The sequence below is a fragment of the Mus musculus genome, chromosome 7, assembly GCF_000001635.26.
Source record: "Mus musculus strain C57BL/6J chromosome 7, GRCm38.p6 C57BL/6J".
Lineage (NCBI taxonomy): Eukaryota > Metazoa > Chordata > Mammalia > Rodentia > Muridae > Mus > Mus musculus.
In genome coordinates this window covers 73825555-73836978 of record NC_000073.6, presented here as the reverse complement: position 1 = coordinate 73836978, position 11424 = coordinate 73825555, and the positions used below count along the sequence as shown (strand labels likewise).

Genomic DNA, 11424 nt, shown 5'->3' with positions numbered 1-11424 from the left:
GAGGCCAGACAAGACAGCCAAGTTAGGGAAGCAGATTCCACAAACAGGCAACAGCTTTAGGGATAGTCCAGCTCCAGTTGTTCCGGACCTAAATGAAGACCTAGCTGCACATCTGCTACGTATGTGCGTGCGAGGAACGGGGGCTGTAGCAGGAACCGCAGAGTTGCCCGTGTAAATGCTGGGGGCTGTGCAGCTGCAGAAGCATCTCCCGCAGGAGGACCTAATTGAGGACTGTCTATGACACCAGCATTCCTGCAGGAGGACCTAACTGAGGACTGCCTAAGAGAGAAAGAATTGCTGGTGCAAATAATACCAGCCAATCATTAACTGCTGTTCAGAATGCTTTCTTGGGACCAATGGGGCCATGGGTGGAGGGTATTAAGAGAGCTTGCAGCAGTGCTCAGATGAGCTTGCTGCAGCATTTCTCACCTGTTACCAGGGGTCTGTCCATGTCCTTGACTCTGCGCCAACTCACCCCCAACCCCCGAGGGCAGGTAGGGGTGGGTTGAGAGCTGTCCATAGTACAGGCAAAAGGGGGCAGTTAGATCCAGCCACTGAATGCTCTTTTGTTGGTGGTCCAGTCTCTGAGAGCCCCCAAGGGTCCAGGTTAGTTGACTGTTGGTCTTCTTGTGGAGTTCCTATCCCCTTCTGGGCCCTCAATCCTTCCTCCAACTCTTCCATAAAAGAGTTCCAAGCTCCATCCAATCTTTGGCTGTGGATTTCTGCATCTGAGTCAACTGCTAGGTGGAGCCTCTCAAAAGACAGCCATGCTAGGCTCCAGTCTGTAAGCATAGCATATCAGTAGTGTCAGGGACTGTCACTTGCCCAGGGGATGGGTGTCTACTAGCTGGGCCCCTTATGAGTGGACCATTCCCTCAGTCTATGCTTCATCCCCAACCCTGCATTTCTTGTAGGCAGGATAAATTAGGGGTTGAAAGTTTTGTGGGTGGGTTAGTGTCCCTATCGTTCCACCGGGGTTCCCACCTGTCGACAGGAGGTGGCCTCTTCAGGTTTCATATCCCCACTGATGTCTAGCTAAGGTCAGCCCCATTGATTCTTGGGAGCCTCCCCTATCCCAGGTCTCCAACGTGTCCTGAAGATGTTTCCTATTCCCCAGCCCCACCCCCTGCCAGCTACAGATTTCCATTCTTTCTCATAGCATCTGGCCATCTCTCTCCACACCTGATCCCTCCCCTATTTTCTTTCCATCCCCTTTCCCACCCAGCTCCTGCCCTCCATCAGCCTCTGATAACCATTTTATTTGCCTCTCTTCCTGTCTTCTTTAAAACAAGCCAGGCTTTCCCTCTCTACTTCCATACTCCCTCTGTTGGCCCCTTGCTCATGGGAAGACAGGGTATGCAAAGCACAATCCAGGTCCTTTCATCTTTGTCTCTGTCCATAGCAACCGAGGGTCTGGAGGTTGCTAGAAACATTATGCCATCCCAGTTGCCAGGCCATCTCCATTTTAGACACTGCCAGCATGTCTTATAATGAATGGCCTGACCTTGGGGAGAGACCCTATGATAGATTGTACTTAGGATCATCCTGCCCTTTAGCCACCAAAGGCTCCAGAGTTGAACCTCCATCCTACCCAAAGGATCAGCTTAGAGTTGTGGGTAAGCAGAGAACAGGGTTCGGTGTAGGCTGATGCTGGGATGTGGGGACTGGAGGATCATTGTCGAGGAGCAGAGGATGGGGTTCGTAGCAGGCTGAGACCTGGAAGGAAGATTGGAGAATCATTGTGGGAGCAAAGAGATTGGGGTTCATAGTAGGCTGAGACCTGTTATGAAGTGAGATTGGAAAACCACTCACTTCCCTACACTGCCTACCTCAGAGATGCAGGGCATTTCTACCTGTAGAAACATTGAAAGTACTAGCTAAGAATGGTAAACAGGTCTGTAGCCCAACCACTTGGGAAGCCAAAACAAGCAGATCAAGAATTTGAGGCCATCTTGGGCTATGTATGACCAGCCTGAAAAAAAAAAAATCTTTATAAACAAATTAAAGACTCTTTGTTATAGCAACCCCTCAAGAATGGCAGCGTTGCCCTGGTAAAACTTTTAAGATGTGTAAATGTAACCAGGTTTTGTCCGTGGAAACTGGACGGTTCAGCATCTTTGACACTTTTAGTCCTATTTATCATGGAGGCCAATTGAAACCCTTCACGCTTTCTTTTCAAAACATTTTTACGTATGCTATCCCTCTGATTGGAGAAAATAACCACAGAGACAGCTCCAACCTTCCTTATTCCCACTTACACAGGCGTTAGGTGTTTGGGCTGAAACTAATGTCATGACTGGCTAGGAAGCCCAAGCCCACAGACTGCAATGGAGGCCTTCTCTGGGTTCTCACCACTCTGCAGGGATCCCAGGAGAGGAGGAGGGGATGCAAAGAGGACTTTAAAAGCAGAAAACAAATTCATTTCAGCTTGCATTATTTGATTCCATTACTATATTTTTCTTAGTTTGGAAATACAAAGTAATACAAAGTAATGGGTTTCCCTGTGGTATACTATGTTCTAATTTCTGCTTTTTAATGTCACTTTCCCCGCTTGGGAAAAAATTAGAGTACCAGGGAAAAAGATACTGTGGCCTCTCTGTGGGTCCTTTCCAGTCATGTTTCACAGGCTCTGGACCTAGAAATAACTACTGTTAACTTGGCAAATGTTCTAACATATCAAACATTTGCTAAGCCCATACCATTGGAAAGGGGAGAGACCAGAGATCGGTGCCAGGTACAGGTCAAAGAACCTGGAGGGCTCCATTCCCTCATGCTCTCTCTTTTTTTTAAAGATTTATTTTGTGTATATGAGTACACTATAGCTGTCTTCAGACACACCAGAACCATCCATCCTCAACACAGACCATAATGTTCCTGGGTGTGCTTTCAGGACAGAAAAAAACGAATTTTAAATAGACATATGTGATAAAGCCTGTATTGAGTAAATTTTGAAGTAAATTGGGAGCCATGGGATAGGAGAGCCCCTAGGGAGAAGGGCATAGAAAGCAGGCAGCATCAAGGAGGAATGGAGCAGGATTGTGTCAGTGGTGAAGGATGGGAAAGCAGAAAAGAGGATGCGGCAGCATGGGAAAGGAGAACTAACACTAAAGACCTTTGAGAAAGACACATGGAAGCCTAATACTGTATAAAAATAAACAAATATATATGTATACATACATACATACATACATACATAGAGTTGAAATGAAGTTACCTTATAAGTGGGGAAGTGGACAATATCTCTTTCAGACACCATAGGCTATCCAATAAAAAGCTGGGCACCAGAGTACATCTTTTCCAGATGTTGGCCAGAAGAATCCCATAGAGAAAACTCCCACTACAAAAACAGAGTACTTCCACTCCTCTTGGTGTCACCCCTCCCCCTCCCAGAACATGACCGTAAAACCCTCTGCTGATGACACCATGCTTAAAAGGACAGAAATTAGAATCCTGACCAGCACATGAGTTCCCAGTGCATGCCAGATACTGTTCTACATAGTTTATCTGTTAACTCGGTCTTCATCATTCTACATTATGTTGTTTTTAATAGTTTTGTTTTGTTTGCAAATTAAAAGTTAAAAATTGTCTGCAAAGGAGGAAACTGAGGCCAAAGATCCAGCCTATGTTCACATTTAAACATGAAATTCTCAAACCCCAGTAGTGGGTCTGACTCCACACTCTGTGTATAACACTACCCATTTGACCCATCACTCAAAAACCTAGGCTCCAAAACCACTCTTTAAAAGCCAGTTCATAGATCTAATACTGATGGTCATACAACTGAGTTTTGCAAGTGATGTGGAAACTGACCTAGGACTGGTTCTCAACCTTGCTAATGCAGCGACTCTTTAGTACGGTCAGTCCCTCATGTTGTGGTGACCCCCAACCATAAAATTATTTTCCTTGCTACTTCATAACTGTAATTTTGCTACAGTTATGAATCATAATGTAAATATCTGATGTGCACAATTATTTTTATTATTATGAATTGAACATAATTAAAGCATCATGATTAATCCCCAAACAATATGTAATTATATATTATAAACTATTTCTAATTACAAATAAACGGAATTTTGTCTTGAAGTATTGGGTAGCATGGTTAACAAATTTAACAACAGTAAGCTACATTGCTACATTTTGAAACAGTATGCATAAAAAGCCAACATTAGTATGAAGGTGGCGATTGATTCTTTCTCACATCAGACATTCTCAGGGCAGTCATAGCAAGAGCATCTTCCACAAGTCTACTTCTGCATTTAGACTTGATAACCAAAAAGTTGGAAAACCTTATTTCACAAAGATCTGTTGTTGGAAATGGGCAGTCAATAGCCCACAACTGCCAATGCTTGATGCAGAATTGTGTAGCTGGCACTGGAGAGACATCTCAGCCACATCTCTATTACTGAACTCCTCTTGTGCTGTCTCGGGGGCATCATCTTCAGCTTTGCCTATGAGCGGGGCTTCTGGCAAGTGCCAATGGGGTGTCAGGTAGATTTGGAAAATTCCGTGAAATTTTTGTCTGCAGTCATGCGCAAGTGTTCTTATCAGAATCCTTTTGTCGGGTTCAATGTCAAATTCCTTAAAGAAAGCAGATAAAGTAGGCAACATGTAAATTCTATTTTTGACCCATTTTTTTTTCCAAAGCTGAAGCTCCCTTCGGAATGATCAGATCTTCTCAGAGGTGTGCTGTTTTTGGTCCTTGCAGCAATGCGTCTAACTCATTCAAGATGGGAAAGGTGTCAACCCAGTAAGCTATCCTCTGCAATTCGCTTTTAATTCACAATTTATCGAAGTTGTGCAATTCACAATTTACCAAAAGGGGCTTTGAATTTCAATCTTGCTTCCTGCTTTTAAGCATTGAGTTTTAAAACTTCCTCTCAACACTCCTCCATTGCTGGTGGGATTGCAGGCTTGTACAACCACTCTGGAAATCAGTCTGGCGGTTCCTCAGAAAATTGGACATAGTACTACCGGTAGATCCAGCAGTACCTCTCCTGGGCATATATCCAGAAGATGTTCCAACCGGTAATAAGGACACATGCTCTACTATGTTCATAGCAGCCCTATTTATAATAGCCAGAAGCTGGAAAGAACCCAGATGTCCCTCAACAGAGGAATGGATACAGAAAATGTGGTACATTTACACAATGGAATACTACTCAGCTATTAAAAACAATGAATTTATGAAATTCCTAGGCAAATGGATGTACCTGGAGGATATCATCTTTAGTGAGTTAACCCAATCACAAAGAAGTCTCTTGATATGGACTCACTGATAAGTGGATATTAGCCCAGAAACCTAGAATACCCAAGATACAACTTCCAAAACACAAGAAAATCAAGAAGGAAGACCAACTCGTAGATACCTCATTCCTCCTAGAATAGGGAATAAAATATCCATGGAAGGAGTTGCAGAGACAAAGTTTGGAGCTAAGACGAAAGGATGGACCATCCAGAGACTGCCCTACCTGGGGGTCCATCCCATAACCAGCCACCAAACCCAGACACTATTGCATATGGCAGCAAGATTTTACTGAAAGGACCCTGATATAGCTGTCTCTTGTGAGGCTTTGCCAGTGCCTGGCAAATACAGAAGAGGATGCTCACAGTCAGCTATTGGATGGAACACAGGGCCCCCAATGGAGGAGCTAAAGAAAGTACCCAAGGAGCTGAAGGGGTCTGCAACCCTATAGGTGGAACAACAATGTGAACTAATCAGTAGCCCCAGAACTCGTGTCTCTAGCTGCATATGTAGCAGAAGATGGCCTAGTTGGCCATCATTGGGAAGAGAGGCTCTTGGTCTAGCAAACTTTATATGCCCCAATACAGGGGAATGCCAGGGCCAAGAAGTGGGAGTGAGTGGGTAGGGGAGGAGGCAAGGGGAGGGTATAGGGGACTTTTGGGATGGCATTTGAAATGTAAATGAAGAAAATAATAAAAGTTAAATTAAAAAAGGAAAAAATTTAAAAAAATAAAACTTCCTCTCAACAACTGCCTCACTCCAGCGTGAAACAGCAGGGCTTTGCTTGCTGTGCTCTACTCATTGCTCAGTTGTGAAGACAGCCAGCTGTGCTCCCCTTTATAATACTGACAGCACTCACGACACTTGTCACTACTTCTCCTAACTCTTGTGGCAGTGGTCTCCATTGCTGACATTTGCTGATGAATCACATGGTGAGTTCCGATGACGTTTGGTGACTCATCCAGTCCTGAACCTTGAAGTCCAGATCACCATGCTAACATAGCTGGAGCACCGTACAAACACCACAAACGTGTTTTCCCAAGAGAAGTTAATGCTCTTTCAAAAGGAAACCAGCTGTGTCAAATACATCACATGCAGTAGCTGTCTTCTCCAGAGGTTTGCAAAAGGGAACTATCTTTAAAGTTGCCATCACATAAACCATTAACTGAACAGTATGCAGCATCTGTAGACTCATCAAGCTAGCTACTGAACCCTGGCGGTGGGGCAGATTTAATTTCCTGGATTGCCTGATCAAGAATATCAGCAGATATGCCATCTTTTCTTCTTTGGACAGTCATTAAATAAGGAGACAAATCTAACGATGTCTTTGGCTGCTGGTAACAGTAACCCATCAGCTGTGGCATGAGGTTTCATAGCTCTGGTGATTCCGAATGTCACAAATATGAAGCGTCAATGGCCGTCATGTGTCTTCAGTGGCACTGACTGCCAGTCTCAAGGCTGATGTTCTTGAGGCCATCAGTTTCACTTCTAAAGTTGTTGGCATCCTTACCGGCAAAGCCCGATGCTTGCTATCAAAAGGACATTGTGGTTTGTTTGGCTTCATAGATTTGGCTAATAAAACTGGAGGACTCTCCCAAACGCTGTTACCTGTCCATGAACTATGTTCCTCTAGCCGGGCTGCCATGTCTGGCCTCAGTGGGAGAGGAAGTGCCTAGACTCCCAAAGACTTGTAGTGCCAGGGTGAAGAGCTACCCAGGGGGACCCTACCTGATCAGAAGGGAAGGGGGAGGGTAAGGGAAGGATTTTGGGAGGGAGTGACCAAGAGGGGCCAGTGAGCAGGATCTAAAGTGAATAAGTAAGTAAATAAATCAATAAATAAAATTTTTAAATTTTTTTTAAAATTCCCAACAAATAACACATTTCAGTTTCTCAAAATTTCTGCTGCAATTCTTGAGGTAAAACCACACTGCAAAAAAAAAAAAAAATCCTCACTGTGTTTCCCCTTCTTAACGTTCTTCTCTATGCTATATTGTTGTGAGAAAGTAATATATAATAGTTTTAAAAATACAAAAGATACATAGTTCATATCTGTATACATATGTTCACATATATGTTGATAGTACATGTATAGTTCAATCAATCTAGTTTACTAAAGTTTCCTTGATTTACCATTCTCCGTGGCCCTTTTTTTTTTTTATACGTATCTCTTAGTATCACACGGAGGCAGTATTCATATCAACCACAGAATAAAGCCAGGCAGTGTTGGTGAACACCTTTAATCTCAGCACTTGGGAGGCAGAGGCAGGCAGATTTCTGAGTTCGAGGCCAGCCTGGTCTACAGAGTGAGTTCCAGGACAGCCAAGGCTACACAGAGAAACCTCATCTCAAACACAAAACCTATCAGCTTCCAGATTAAGTTCTCATGATACAGATTTTTTTTTGCAGAAGTTGATTTTATAGTACATGATTTTACATTTACCCATTTATTACATTTATAATAGAGAAGAACGTTAAGAAGAACAGTGAGATTTTTTTTTTGCAGTGTGGTTTTACCTCATATAGTGTCCTTTTACCTCCAATACTGATGCTTTCAACACCGTAGCTGCCCTCTACACCTGTGACTGGCTCACGTAAGCACATTATGGCGCCAAGCCCGTTACATACACCTGAATTTGTTCCAGGTGTATAAGATGAGGTTGGCGCTATGATGTCATCATGCCAGGTATGAGTATATGGGTATATCTGCATGAGGGAACACCCACCTGGAGACAGAGAAGCAGTGTCTCAGTTCCTAAGACCATCAGAAATGTGGTTTTGTGGTTTGGTTTTTTGTTGTTGTTGTTGTTGTTGTTGTTTACCTGATAGTCTTAGGCAACCCCTGTGAAGGGGGTCGAGACCCATGGGTTGAGAATCTCTGATCTAGAAGACTAGTCAAGTAGACACATTAGGATCCTTTTTAAATCACCTTGTCATATCACATTTTCAAATACTCACTTGACTGTCATCAAACTTCTACACTGTTTAAAAATAACACCTGAATACATAGATACAAGAAACTATAGGAACTGAGCAGGTTCTATTGAGGAATATACATGCACATACATACACATACACATGCAAAAACAAAGATGAAGCCATGAATTTGAAGTAGAGTGGGGAGGGGTGTGGAACGGTTTGGAGGGAGAAAAGTGGAGGGAGAAATGTTGTAATTATAATCTCAAACTTTTTTAAGAGTAAAAAAAGCCCACAGAAACATGGGGCTCCAGAGACATCTCAGCAGTTGGTGAAGAGGACTTACTCACTGCTTTATGGAGGGAGGACCCAGGTTCGGTTCCAAGCACCCACATCATGTGTCTTCAGAACTGCCTTTAACACCAGCTCCAAGGCATTGATCAAACTCCCTCTTCTGGCAGCCATAGATACCAACACATGTGTGGTATACACATGAAGAAGTACTTGTTCATACACTTAAAAAATAAATCATAGAAACAAAAAACAAACAAACAAACAAAAACAGAAGCCTGGGCCTAGAAAGATGGCTCAGCAGCTGAGAGTACTTGTTCTTGCAAAGGACGCAGGTTCGATTCCCAATGCCCACATAGAACCTCACAACCACCTTTAATTCCAATTTCGGAGTACCCAACTCTCTTCTAACCTCTGAGGACACCACACACACACACACACACAAGTGATACACATATAGAAAGGCAAAACACTCATAAAGATAAAGACAAACAGAAAATAGAAATCTAACTAGTGTGGTCAAACTCATTCTAGAAATAGTGATATGGGCTAAATGTGTTGCCCTCAATCCCTGTGTTGTATCTTTAGGCCTAATGTGACAGCTTTTGGAGGTGGGGTCTTCTGAAAGGTAATTAGGTCATGTGGGCAGAGCCCTTACAGGAGAGCATGCTGGTACCTGATCTCAGACTTCCACTCTCCAGAGCTATAATGTCTCATTGTTTATAAGTGGCTCAGTCAATAGTATTCGTTAACAGCAGCTTGAACTGACTAAGACAGATGGATTCTATTCTCCCTACATCCTTGGCTTCCAGTAACTTAATAATGGGCAGTGCTGAGCATTGATGTTTTTCAGCCAAGATTCTCCCACTTGCAGAAACCCCTGGCTCTAAGTATGTTTGTTTGTGTGTGTGTGTGTGTGTGTGTGTGTGTGTGTGTGTGTGTGTGTGTGTGTGTGTGTGTCTGTGTGTGTGTGTGTTTATTCTCCCTACTAGAGTCTGCAGGACTTCCAAATCCTTGAGTTGGAGAGCCTATTCAGTAGGTAAAGTGCTTTCAGTACAAGCATGAGGGCCTGAGTTTAGAGCTGCAGCACTCAGGTTCAATTAATGAAAAAATAAAATTTAAAGAGCCAGATGTAATGGCATGTGCCTGTAATCCCAGCACTGAGAGATGGAGACAGGAAGATCCCAGATGTTCAGTGGCCCCACAGTCCTGCCAGTCAGTTAAGCTCTAGGTCAGTAAGAGACCCTGTCTCAGATAAGACAAACTATGAGAAGACATGTGAAATAAGAAAGACATGTGACATCAGTCTTAACGTTCCAATTTTCCTCCTCCTATGGCCAGACACATTGGTCACCCCGGTCTCTCTGCAACACGCAGACTGAGTCTGGCGGAGATGGGCTTCTCAGTCCTGTGGGAACTCCTTCTCCAGGTCCTCAGACATTTAGACTTCTTGGATGGTTTCTCCAAGACACCTCCAATGTCATCCACCAGGACAGGGAGCTTAGAGACTGCCCTGCCCCTCAAAACAAACAAACAAACAAAACCCACCTTTCCTTTTAACTCCTGCTTCTGTCTCCGTTTTTGGCAAGTTTTCTTAATCATCCAGTCTGTAGATCTCAGAAGCTGCCAGTGGCCACAAGGGAAGAAGACCCATCGTGGGTCGCTTTGCCCTTTCTAGCTTAGTCAGATTCCTAAAAAAAAGTAACATTCAGCCTTAATCAGTCCAGGACCTCATGGGGTGAGAACCCAGCACCCAGGAATGTACCTGACAGTTGCTGCCCAGCAGCTGAGAAAGATGCAGAGAGCATTGGAGCATTGGATGGCTTGCAGGGTCACACACATCCTGTCTCAGTACAAGGCAGCTAGCAGCCCTCCCTCCCCTCCCTCCCTTCCCTCCATTCCGGGTTTCACTTTTGCATTGCCTGTGAGCCCACTCACCTGTGGAACCTCCTTGGAGACATCTATGGAAGGGAGGAGCAAGGAGCCTCAGGGGTGGGGCAGCTACTGCTATGCTTTGAAACTGGCTACAACTCTGGGCTGGGGGGGGGGTCTCACCTTTGTGGGGTAGCACCACTATTGGTCATTACTACCCATGTAGGAGACATTTTCAAAGGCAACACCCCTTAGGCTGGTTAACCTCCAAGCCTTATTCTTTATCTATAGTGGGTCTCTCCTTAGGAACTTGGCAGCCAAGTTTTCTACCTCTTTCCCATGAAACCTCTCTATTCACTCACCCATCATCATCATCATCCTTTCTCTCTCATCCCCTACATGCACTACAAGAGTCTAGAACACTCAATTTCCATTGCTTCAGCATCTTCTCCCAAAGTTTATCCACGCCCATCTTCCTCCAAGAGGTCCTTCTGTCCTTTCCAATCCTAAGCTTCACCTATCTCAGAGGACACTGTGTGAAAGACTTGCCGCATCTTATACAAAAGGAGTCCATGCCTGGTGACCCCTAATTCCCCTAGACATCACCCCTGGATAATGGCTCTCACCTGAACACAGGTGCCTTGAGTCAGCTTTGTTCGTCTTTGTGAGGCAGAGGTTCAAGATTCCCTTTGTCACCCATCAGTTGCTAGGGATGAAAGGAAACTCTGTAGTACTATGCTGAAGTGACTTTTCCATGACTCAACAACATACTGTAGTCCCTTCGTGATGCTCATCCAGGAACCAGGGCTGCCTTTCTCCATGGCCCCCAAGGTCTCTCCTCAATGCCTCGTCTCTCTTCAAAGACTGGATTCATTTCAGAGTTCTAAAGAATTTACTTTCTTAGCAAAAAGGTCTTGTGCCCTGTCTTTGGTCAGGTTCCATCTTTATGTGAACCGCTGGGCAGCTGTAAAGTAAAGCTCCAAGTAAAGCTGACTTGGAGGGTGGTAACTTTCTAAATAATATCTGGATGCCTCCTTTGGGAATCTGTTACCCCAGATCATGGTTTGCTCTTTCCAAGTGAAAAAATCATGCAGTAAGTCTTC

The 11424-nt window shown here is 44.1% G+C and overlaps 1 long non-coding RNA gene and 1 pseudogene across 1 annotated transcript; both read right to left on the bottom strand.

Annotated features, from left to right (window-relative positions):
- Window positions 1-429: 429 nt before the first annotated feature.
- Window positions 430-11055, bottom strand: Gm21269 (predicted gene, 21269). Its single transcript, NR_102375.1, has 4 exons — window positions 10948-11055; window positions 9998-10140; window positions 1592-1716; window positions 430-782 (listed from the first exon to the last, which is right to left on the bottom strand). It is a non-coding gene; the product is annotated as a predicted gene, 21269 (long non-coding RNA).
- Gm18257 (predicted gene, 18257) lies at window positions 4172-6827 on the bottom strand (annotated as a pseudogene).
- Window positions 11056-11424: the final 369 nt, after the last annotated feature.